Source organism: Arvicola amphibius, chromosome 7 (assembly GCF_903992535.2).
Source record: "Arvicola amphibius chromosome 7, mArvAmp1.2, whole genome shotgun sequence".
Taxonomy (NCBI): domain Eukaryota; kingdom Metazoa; phylum Chordata; class Mammalia; order Rodentia; family Cricetidae; genus Arvicola; species Arvicola amphibius.
This window is the reverse complement of record NC_052053.1, coordinates 36,198,586-36,209,478: the sequence shown is the minus strand read 5'-3', so window position 1 is coordinate 36,209,478 and position 10,893 is coordinate 36,198,586. Positions and strand designations below refer to the sequence as shown.

General features: G+C 42.1%; 2 non-coding genes across 2 annotated transcripts; both read left to right on the top strand.

Annotated features, from left to right (window-relative positions):
* The first annotated feature begins 495 nt into the window (after positions 1-495).
* Positions 496-606, top strand: LOC119820184. The gene has a single exon (XR_005286436.1). It is a non-coding gene; the product is annotated as a U6 spliceosomal RNA (small nuclear RNA).
* Positions 607-6,319: 5,713 nt separating this feature from the next.
* Positions 6,320-6,426, top strand: LOC119820071. The gene has a single exon (XR_005286346.1). It is a non-coding gene; the product is annotated as a U6 spliceosomal RNA (small nuclear RNA).
* The last annotated feature ends 4,467 nt before the right edge of the window (positions 6,427-10,893 follow it).

Sequence of the window (10,893 nt, the reverse complement as noted above, 5' to 3'; positions counted from 1 at the left end):
GCCCCACTTGTTCATTTCCTGGCTGCCCAGGCTCTTGAAATAATCACACAGAAGCTATATTATTTGCAATACTATTTGGCCAATAGCTTAAGTATATTACTAGCTAGCTCTTACATCTAGAATTAACCCATTTCCATTATTTTATATTTTATCACAAGGTTTATGGCCTAACAGCAAGGTTCCAGCTGGCAACTTGCGTCTTTCACCTCTGGTGGCTGTGTTGAGTCTCACAACTTTGCTTTCTTTCTCCCAGCATTCAGTTTAGTTTTCCCCACTTAGCTCTACTCTGCCCTATCACAGGCTAAGCCAGCTTCTTTATTCATTAACCAATAAAAGCAAGACATATACAGAAGGACTTCCCACATCACCCATACAATAAATAAATAAGTAAGTAAGTAAATAAATAAATAAATAAATAAATTTTTTTTTAAGGCTGTTTTGGGAAGAAAACAGAATGACAAAAGTAACCATTAGCTAACAAAAAAAATCCAATCAGTGCTTGCTTGCTTCGGCAGCACATATACTAAAATTGGAACGATACAGAGAAGATTAGCATGGCCCCTGCGCAAGGATGACACACAAATTCGTGAAGCGTTCCATATTTTTAAGTCCAGGATGCAGAGCTAAAGGCTCTCCTCCAGAGTTCTGCAAGTCGAAAAACGCAGAAAAAGAAGAAAAAGAAGGCCTCCAAGACTGCAGAGAATGCAACCAGTGGAGAGACATTAGAAGAGAATGAAGCTGGGGACTGAGGGGGGTCCCATATCCCCAGCTTGTCATTCCTGCCTCACCCCCTTCCACTGCACCCCAGGCTCTGTGAAGTGCAGTTCGTCTTAGTCACCCACGACCGCCAGCAGAGCGGGGTCTTCTGCCCTCATCCCAGTCCCCCGCCCATTCACCCACCCACTCCTTCTAACAAAAAACCAGCTCCAACTGACTCTGGTCTTGGGAGGCCAGGCTTCCCAGCCACTGAAGACTACTTTCAGTAGAAAAAGAAATTGATAATAAAATCAGGAGTCAAAAAAAAAAATCCAATCAAAATATGTGTTTATTTTTTGTACCCTTGGGAGGTGGCTGACACTGTCTTGTTGATAGTTCCTTGCTTGGGAAATAGCACTATGGTGCTTTATAAGACTGTCCACTGGCGAAGTAGAAGACAATTTGGACACAGGGATGTTCTATGAGAGGGAGACATTTGCATGGTGGTGGCTAGCCATGATGAAGAGCTAGCATGAATTGAGTCGGGATACATGAGTTCATTGGGCCATGCCTTAGAACAGCTGAACTGAAGGATCCTATCAACTGTCCTGCTTTGATTGGATATTTTCATGAAATCAAAGTAACTTGATGAAGCAAGAATGTTCCATGGCTCTCTGCTTTCAAACTTAGAAATCTCTAAACTTTAAGAAAGAAAGTCTTTCCAACTATCTGTAAGAGGTTCAGAGTGGCGGCACATGTCTATAACCTCAGCATTCAGGAGGTTAAGGCAGGAGGATCAATAGTCCAGGATTGACTTTATTTACATAATGAGTTCACGGCCAGTATGTGCTACATGAGACTCTGTCTCAAAAGCAAAATTTTTTAACTTAGGAACAAGTTAAATCTGAAATACCAAATTCATCTAGTGTTCCCCTTAAATAAACACATGATGGATATAAGATTAATTCAATGTTCAGACCCCAGAAATAACACTAAAAACAATTAGCATAATTTTAAAGGCTATTTGAAAGATTAATTAATATAAACACTAACTATTAAAATACTTCACCCTTCACTGTGGTTTATTGGACAATAAAAACTGGCTAAGATTCTAGCCAAGAGGATCTGAAGTACAAATACACATGCCACTCTGGCTAAAGAAGTTGCAATGCCAAAATGAGGTGCTTCATTTTTTCAGAAGCATCAGCTCAAGGCATTTGCAAATGTGCCAAACTCTCCAAAACTTTTTGCAAGGAAAATGTTTGAGGATAGAAATAGAAAGCTATGCTGTAAACGAAAAGCAGCCTTGTAATAATTACATGCCCACTTCTCAGGGTGATAAATGACATTTGCTCATGCCTTTTCTACTGTCCCTATGACTTAGGAGAAGATTATAGGTAATCTCTCCATTGATAGGAGTTAAGGCTGCATCAGGGCCGTCAACATCAGCCTGGGAGAAAAGAGCTGAGTATGATCTAGAGCCAAAACAGGTGGTCAGGGAATGTAGCAGTTAAACTATTAGGCTGAAAACCAAGGGGTCCAAGGAGGCGGGGTAGAGAATCAGTGAAGATCGTTCCACTGGTAGTGCAGCTGTGAGAAATAAAATTCAGTGCTGATCAAAATTGCAATTGACAACCTGAAGACAAATGGAGGGCCAGAGACAGACAGCTCCTCAAGAAGGCTTGGCACCCACGAGTTGAGTCAGAGCAGTGTGCGAAGGAAATAGAATGCAGATGGTGGATGAAGGCAGCCAAGACACGGTAAGAGGGGAGCCTCTGAACATGAAGCTTGTCAGGTGAACTTCAGGGCGAGGCGGCAGGTATGCCGCCGCTTCAGTTGCAGACGCTCAGAAATGACCTCTCAGGAAGTGAGATTCCATCTTCCTCAGGGCGGGCAAGACTTTGTGTCCTAGCCACGCAGGCCATGTGTCTTTGACCTTTTTGACATCTCCTTCCCAGATGAACTGGAGTTGCCTGGAGACGATGCTCTAGCACAGACAGCTATGCTGAAGGCCCCTATGCTTACATGCGCTTTGCTCTTTCATAGGGAATGCAGTGTTTCCGCTCACGTCCCAAGCGAAGACTTGAAGAGTCATCTAAATATTTATTTTCACGAGTTCTCATGCAATTCGGTTCTCTGACGGGAGAAAGCATCTTGACCTTGTTACAGCTTCTACCTTTAGTTTAAACCAAAGTTGTCCAACTTTTGACTAAGAAGCCATATCCACCATGTGCATGTGTCAAGGCAAAATTGCTCCTGACTGCTCAAGAGATTTTTTTTTTCTTTCTAAAGTTTAGAAACTTTATAGAGCTGTGTGTGTGTGTGTGTGTGTGCGTGTGAACATCAAGTCCAATCTCCCTATACAAAGCACTGCTAAAACAATCTTGATCACTCAAGCTCAGTCTCACTTTTCTTCATGGATGATCTCTTTCCAGAATGTTCTTTTACAATATCTTTTTGCAAATAGTTCCACTTGTCCTGTCTTTACTTCTTAGCTGGATTCTTACAGCATTTCATTCATGACAGTGTTACAGATACATGTACAGGTGGTTACTTCCTTGCTTAATCTTCTCTTCCACAAGTTAAGCTACACATTATTGTCTCACTTAAATTACAGTAGGATGCCTCTATTTTCGCCATACAGCCATCATTTTCTGCAATGTTCTTCATTAACTGTGCTCCCTAGACACAATATCCTGAAGTTATCTGAGCAAAGAACTGACTCCCTCAAATTGACCTCTGACCTCAACCATGTAATGGCTGCATTTGTGGGTGGGTATGTACATGTACATACATGGTGGTAAGGAAATAAAACATGTTTTTAAATGTAAATAAAGAAGAAAATGAAGTCAGGACAAGCTCAAGAATATCCCAAGGTAGGGAAAGACCATATGACCAAGTGTAGTTTTCAACTAAGAGAGCATGAAGAATTTATTAACGTGCTAGAGAGTAAAAAGAGAGAGAGAGAGAAGGGGGAAAGCACGGTATAATCAACAAAAAAGAAGCTGGCATCAGGTCAGAAGTGGAAACAGGTTAAATCAATTATGAGCTCCAAATCTTAATCTTTACTGAAATAATGGTCATTCTATTTATAACAGTAATACATGAATGATCAATTGTTATAGAGGGGCCAACATGCATGCCCCCCAGGTGGAGCATATGCATGAAGTGGCTAAAGAAGAGCTATAAATGCATGTTTATCACTTAGGACCATATTAATACAGAGATAAAACTGTGGAAATTAAAGGATATCAAACTGAGAGATAGCAAAACGGGAGGGAGGAGGTCTTGAAGCAGAACTAGACACCAAGGAAGAGAATCAGTACTGAACTGTTAGCCAAGGCGACGGAAGGGGTGGGTAGCAGTGTGGGAGCAACCACAGGCGTGAGCTGCTGCAGAGTCTACATATAAAATCACTCGCCATAGGCCCAAGCAAAGTGCAGCTAACCACACTGGCCTGCGCTTTGTAGAGGAGTCCGGCTTTTCAGTTCTGCCTCCCATGAGAACAACCTATTTGTGAGGAGAAAAGTTTCACTGAGGCAACAAAACATTGGGAAAATTCAGAGAGGCCTTTGCCTTGAGTCTGAATTAAGCTTCTCTCCAGAGAACCAAGAGCAAAGATCCAAAAATGGATTGGAGGCTCCTAAGGCACAGGTAAGTCAGTCCACTAATCAAGAGTTAGGAGAACCCCAGTCATGAGGCTGGATAGCAGCGACTGGATCTCACAGGCTGCTGGGCAGTGGTAGGAACACGGCAGGATCCAGAAACGAGAGTATGGGGTTCTAGGCAGGTGCTAAAGCGTAGATCCTAAGACATAGAGGAAAGTGAGGGGGCAGAAGTTGGGCGATACATTTCAGGGTTAAAAGAGCAGCAAGGGACTAAATGCTTAGTGTGAGTCACGGAGTGGAGATGCTAGCAAGACATCTGCCTAGAATCAGAGTGGTCTCTGGTGTATGAAGATGCTTGAGCCTTCGGGAGTTGCCGCTGTGAGGGACAGGGTGGACGAAATGTGAGGGGGTAGGGTGTGCACAAACATCTCTGGTGGAATTTCACTGAAGTGAGAAAGACTTGGTTGAGAAGAAGAAGAAGAAGAAGAAGAAGAAGAAGAAGAAGAAGAAGAAGAAGAAGGAGAAGGAGAAGGAGAAGGAGAAGGAGAAGGAGAAGGAGAAGGAGAAGGAGAAGGAGAAGGAGAAGGAGAAGGAGAGAGAGAGAGAGAGAGAGAGAGAGAGAGAGAGAGAGAGAGAGAGAGAGAGAGAGAGAGAGAGAGAGAGAGAGAGAGAAACAACAAGGTCCAGAGTGTTTCTGTTAGTGTTCCTTAGTAATGGAAATAAAAACATCTATAAACAAAAGAGGCAGCGGAAAGAAAAGAGTCACTCATGAAATTATGGGATTCCCCACCTCCCAGGAGAAAGGAGGAGCTGGATAAAGGGTTACGAGCTTGGTATCTTGGACAAGAACTTATTTAAAGCTGAAGCTTCTCAGAGGAGGGCAGGGCAGGGAGGATGCCAGAGCCCGAAGCCCTGTGTTTCTGTCCTTTTTCTGTGGCTGCCATCTTGTAACCCCTAACAAGTGTTTCTCCCTGAGCCTCCGCCAGCTCTCTCTCATGTATAACTCAGCAACGAGTAGAATGCAGATATGTGACAGGGAAGAAGAAGCCTCCAAAAGGAAGATTTGGGACACTTCAATACGCGTAGTACATTAGCAAGCCACATAACCCAGTGATGGCGTCATATGTGAGTCAAATGAGAATCAGCTGAGGGACTGAAGGCCAGGCGAGGCTGCAGAGAGCACCCTGGCCAGATCTGCTATGAAGCTAATTTTACATGCTGGCTCTGCCTCTTAGAAGCGTGGGAATTTGGACAAACCGCTCGATCCTGGACATATGTCCCTTCATCTGTAACACGAGAGTGATGGTTGTCTTGAGATTTTTTTTCATAAGTACAAGATTAATGAAGAAAGTCCATAGATGACACACGCATGACATGTGATACTTTGCCCAGCCAACCCATGTGTCGAACTAGCTCATCACACTTGAAATAAATAGAAACAGAGTTGGGAGTAAACTCTAAAAAACGTTTAGTGGCTTCCAACCACTGGTGCATCATAATTTTCCCTTATAAGGTCATTATGTTTGAGGGAAAATAGAGAAAACAGTTAATGGAAAGGAATCACAAGAAGAGGATGTTGAGTGTTTCCGGGAAGCAGGTATATGTCTGCCTGAAGGAATGAGGAGAGAGAGAACAGGCAGAGGCTATTTGACAGGGAGCATGGAGGAAAGGTGACCTTGAAGCCCAAAGCCTAGGAAGTGAAATTCCTGGGTTCATAAGCAAGGATTTGAAGCAGGAGGCTTAGCAAATGTGGTCAGGAAAAGAAAATGGTTGGAAGGACCAAAAGGGGTCCCTGAGAAAAGCGAACAGGAAAGAAAAGAGGAAAGCCTGGGTGCTAAGACAACCTCTGAAGCAACCGGCAAGTCTATCTCCTCACAAAGAAGGAACTTCAGAGGGTAGGGAGTGACGTTTTCATTATACAAGGTTTTATATATTTTTATGATTTTGCCATCTGTATATTCTATGAGTTTAAGCAAAAACACTTAATAAAGGCAAAACAGTATGCAGTTTGAAGAGTGTTTATTTCAGCAGCGTGCATACTAAAGTTGAAAGAGTACAGAGAAGATATGCATGGCCATGGTACAAGGGTGGCATGCAGAATCGCGTGCTGTAGAATATTTTTTTAAGACACAAAAGTCGAAGGAAGGTGATTTGTGAGGAAGGAGAGACCAGAGGTGGAGAGAGAAGGAAAAAAAAGGCAATGGAAAAGTGGGTATGAGCCGCAAAACACAAACACATGAGGAATGCTGCAAATAAATGTTTCTATATACTAATTAAATTCTATTATAAATATAAATATATATCTTAAAACACACATACAAATGGAGTCATTAGAAAATCAGTGACCTAGAGGAGTAGCTTGGCCTCTTTAGTTCTACTGAAAAACAAGACAAGTCACACCCTCAGAGACTGGGTTGCTTGTCTAGTCCCTCTTACACGCGTACAAGCCACTCAGACTTCAGTGATGAGTGTCAGGGTCCACTGCCTGAACCATAGAGAATCATCCTCTGAGTTTATCAGCAATCACTCAATTGCCACAAGTTTAGGACACTCACTGTTCACCCTGATCTTATCCAATCCCAACCATGAGACCCCAGGAAGAAGATGCCACGATTGCATCCACTTTGCAAACAAACCAGAACACATACATAACATCAGTTGTCTTTGTCACCAAGCCCAGCAGGGGCAGCTGAGTTGACTCCTAGGTAGTCATGCCACTTTGTGGATGAAGTTCAAAGTGAAGGAAAACTGTCAGAAAAGGGCCCTGTGTCTTCCATTCAGGTGGAAATATACTAATTCAATTTTTGTGCTAGCTTATCCCATGCAACCACCCATTTTCCCCTGAATTATTATTATTATTCTTACATTAGCTTGTTTAAAAATCTTCCTGAGGCATGTGTTTGGAGTTGCACTGCAGAAAAATTAAAATAAGACGGGAACTTCAAGTATGGATCAAAAGTTGTACAAAGTGTCAGTTTCCCAAGCATCGTGGATACGGGAGAGCTTAACAGTAAAGTTCTAAAAATGTAACTGTAGCTTGGTAACGCCATTAAATATGTATACTGTGGGCTTTTTGACAATTGTATTAATCCCTTTATAAAACCTTCAGATGTCCCATCACAGAGGCATGGATGAGGTTTTGATCTATTTATTACTCTTAAGTGTTCAGAGAACTGTCCCTATTTTCTAATTAACACTTTCAGAGATAAAAAGACACGTATTAAATCAATCTGAATGACGGTTGTTTGTGAATCCCCCAAGATAAGGCAATTTGCATGTTCACTTTGTACTTACAAACTAAATCTGCCCATCTCCAAAGCAGTCCCTTCGAATGTAAACCTTTTGTGAGTGTTTGTAACTTGAAAGAAAGTTTGGCCTACTAGGAAGCTGTACCAATTATCTAAAGGGCTTCATTACCGAATGTGATTAAGATAGAAAGATATTAGGCTTTTTTTTTACACTGTTTGCTGCAGAATTTGAGGAAACGACTTTTTAAATACGCAGAATTACAGATTATCACCTTTTAACGGGAGGAATAAACAACAGAACTCATTTCCCCCTGCAGTTGAACTTCACGAAGTAGCCAATGATCGCCACTCACTTGGGGTAAAGTCACTTTGATATGAATTAAATTGCTTACTGATGAAATGCACCTTTCAGAGACCTGTTTGAGTGGTGGCTGACGTTGTGGCTCGCTCTGTGATGGGAATTCCAGCTCTAGAGCGAACGCACGCTGGCGATTCATTACTGGAGTTCTGGCCTGATGAGTCAGCACTGGCTGATGCTTACCAAATTGGACCTTCAAGAACAATGGCACTTCTCTCATTATACAGAAACCTTTGTTGCCAGTGCCGGCTATTGTTTCCACATGGTTCTGGTGTGGTATGTTCACACTCGGGGCCTCTCATCAGATAGAATTTCTTAGCTCTCCCAGGATCTGTCTTCATTAGACTTTACGTGCCCAATCAACTTTGAAACCACTTGTAAAAGCCCAGTCTTCAAAACACAAGCCTGGGTCCTTTATCTTCCTAAACAGTTCAACCTGGGCTTTCCTTTTGCCAAGTCAGTCATGAAACCAGAAATATATCGTGTTAGCTAGTGAAAATGGTGTCTGATTTTACTCTCCTCTCCCCCTTGGGAAAATGAAAAGCAATACCTCATGTCCATTGATCTCTTTTGAAATGCCCTTAGTGAGAAGACCTGGACAAAGCCTTCAACACAGGGGTAAGATGGTGGCGATGTGAGGCTGGCTGGTTGGAAGGAAAGCAGCGGGGTTTTCTATTCAGCAGTTGTTTGTTGTCCTTCCGTTGCATAGCAGGCTCCGCTGTCGATGGCACAGCTACTGTCAATATAAGCAAGAGAGTCTTGTCTCTCTGGAGTTACTCTCAGAAAAGCTGATGTGTGTAAGATAATGCATATGTGAACTAATGTCACATTACAGTGTTTCTAGGTCCTGGACACATCCACCAAAACTGAAGCACCGTAACCGACGAAAGCAAAGTCCAGTCGGAACTGCCCACTCCAGGCCCCGTTTGGGACCCGCTTCAATAAGTACTTCCTTTTGCAGTGCATCTTTCAAACACCAGCTCTTCCTGGGGCCCCGGGGAAAATTTCCAGCCACAAATGCAACCTGGCAATCACAGTAATCTGTCTTCTGAGTCAAAACTGAAGTTACCAGAGAGTGCACATTTGCCAACTCTTCCAGGTATGTAACTGATGTCCTGCCCATAGGAAAAGCAAGTGCACATCTTTGGAGGCCTCAGCTGTCACTATTACGGTAATTAACAAAATCTTACTAGTTCATTATTGTATAAATGTTATAAAGAAGCCGCATATGAACAAATAAACATATTAACAATTAAATCCTAAAGCAATGGCTTTCGGCCTTTGGCTTTTGTTCCTACTGTAGAACACATGGCAGCTGATTTTCACATGTGGTACACAGTTTCATACACATTTGAGGCTTTATACTATCCCCAGGAAGTTGGCTCTACCACCATCTCACTCGCCCACAAATGGCAAAGAAACAGCAGCCAATGAGAAAGAAGTCGTTACAGGGATAACCTTGAGTCTTTTGTCCTGATTCATTGTTAAATAAGTCACTTGAAGATAATTATTAACCACAAATTATTTGCAAAACACCTCCCAAAGAATCATGGATGTGCCCCAACGGTGGGTCCAGAACTACTCACCCACAGACTAAATTCTCTTATAGTGAAGGAACCACGTGTACTCTAAATGTATAGAAATCTGTTATATTGTAAATTAGCAGTAACAAAGCCAACCAGTGCTATACCACAGTACTTAATTTACTTCATTACTACAGTCTTCCGTCCTGAGTTCCCACACTCTCTCTCCCTTGTTTTTTCTCATACCACAGAGACGATAAAATCAAGGAAGGCTGACTCTCTCTAAAGTGGGTACTCCCTCCCCTGTGTAGAATCCTTCAAATATCCCCTGACAAGGCGATGATACGTGGAAGTAGTTGCCTCAGGTCCAATGTTCTTGCGTTGGCTGTGAGCACTCACTTCAATGGAAAGCTCCGTGGTCCCTGCCAGCTCCTCTGGTCCACAGATGTCTCCGGACACAGCCCCGCCCTTGCTGGAGCAGAGCAGGAGGATTTACAAAGGACCAACACACCAAACTTGTTACCAAACTCATGGTGGACATCAGCAAAAGGTAGGACACTTGCTGACTTCAGAAAAACGCATTTTAGTGTATGACATCTTCCTATGTTTTTTTAAGAGACTTCTTTTTTTAGTTATGATTCAGGTGGGACATTTTGTTCCTTCTGTTAATGGGGCCTTTGCTTTTTCGGGGGAGGGGGCAAATGTGGTTTTACATATCCTGTTTAGCCATAAGTCCTTCTGAAAACGTAAACTAAAAGCACACTTTCCTGCTCATTAAATTCCATTATGTCAAAAAATAGAAAAAATAAAATAAAGATCTAAGTAGAAATGTAACAGGATCTAAGTATAGCTCTCCAGGGCTGCCTTATAAACAGTATGGTGTGAGTCTAGAAAGGCCCTGCCTCTGTGCTGCCTAGCCAGGTGGTTGCTGGGTAAAGGCAGAGCTTGAACAAAATAGTATGACTGGACAGCTTTGTGGGTTTTTTTAAAGTAATAGTAATAGTTATTGTGAAACTGGAAGCATGTTCCATAGACAGGAGATTCATTATGTATCATGTCTATGCAATAAAATGTCCCAAGTTGGACCATAGCAAATAAATGATAATATTTTTGTTTGGTGTTTCTAATACTAAGAAAACTGTAAGCTAAATACATATTTTTAAAATTCAACAAAAGGAAGATGGGTATAATGGGAGACCGTCAAAGAAGGTCAAAGTCTTGGAAAAAGCAAAAACCCTACAAGAAAATGGAAGGAAAAAAAGAAGGGTAGGAGAGAGGGAAAAAAGAAAAGAAAGAAAAGAGGAGGTTAAAAGAAGGATATAATAAGATATAAAAGTTTGGTCTACGCAAACACTACACATTCAAAGTGGATCTGCAGAAAGTTCCAAAGCACAGGTGTCTTTTTAATTGGGATACATCGGGAAAAATCACACTGGTAAATGAGCCTCTGGTTCTCACTT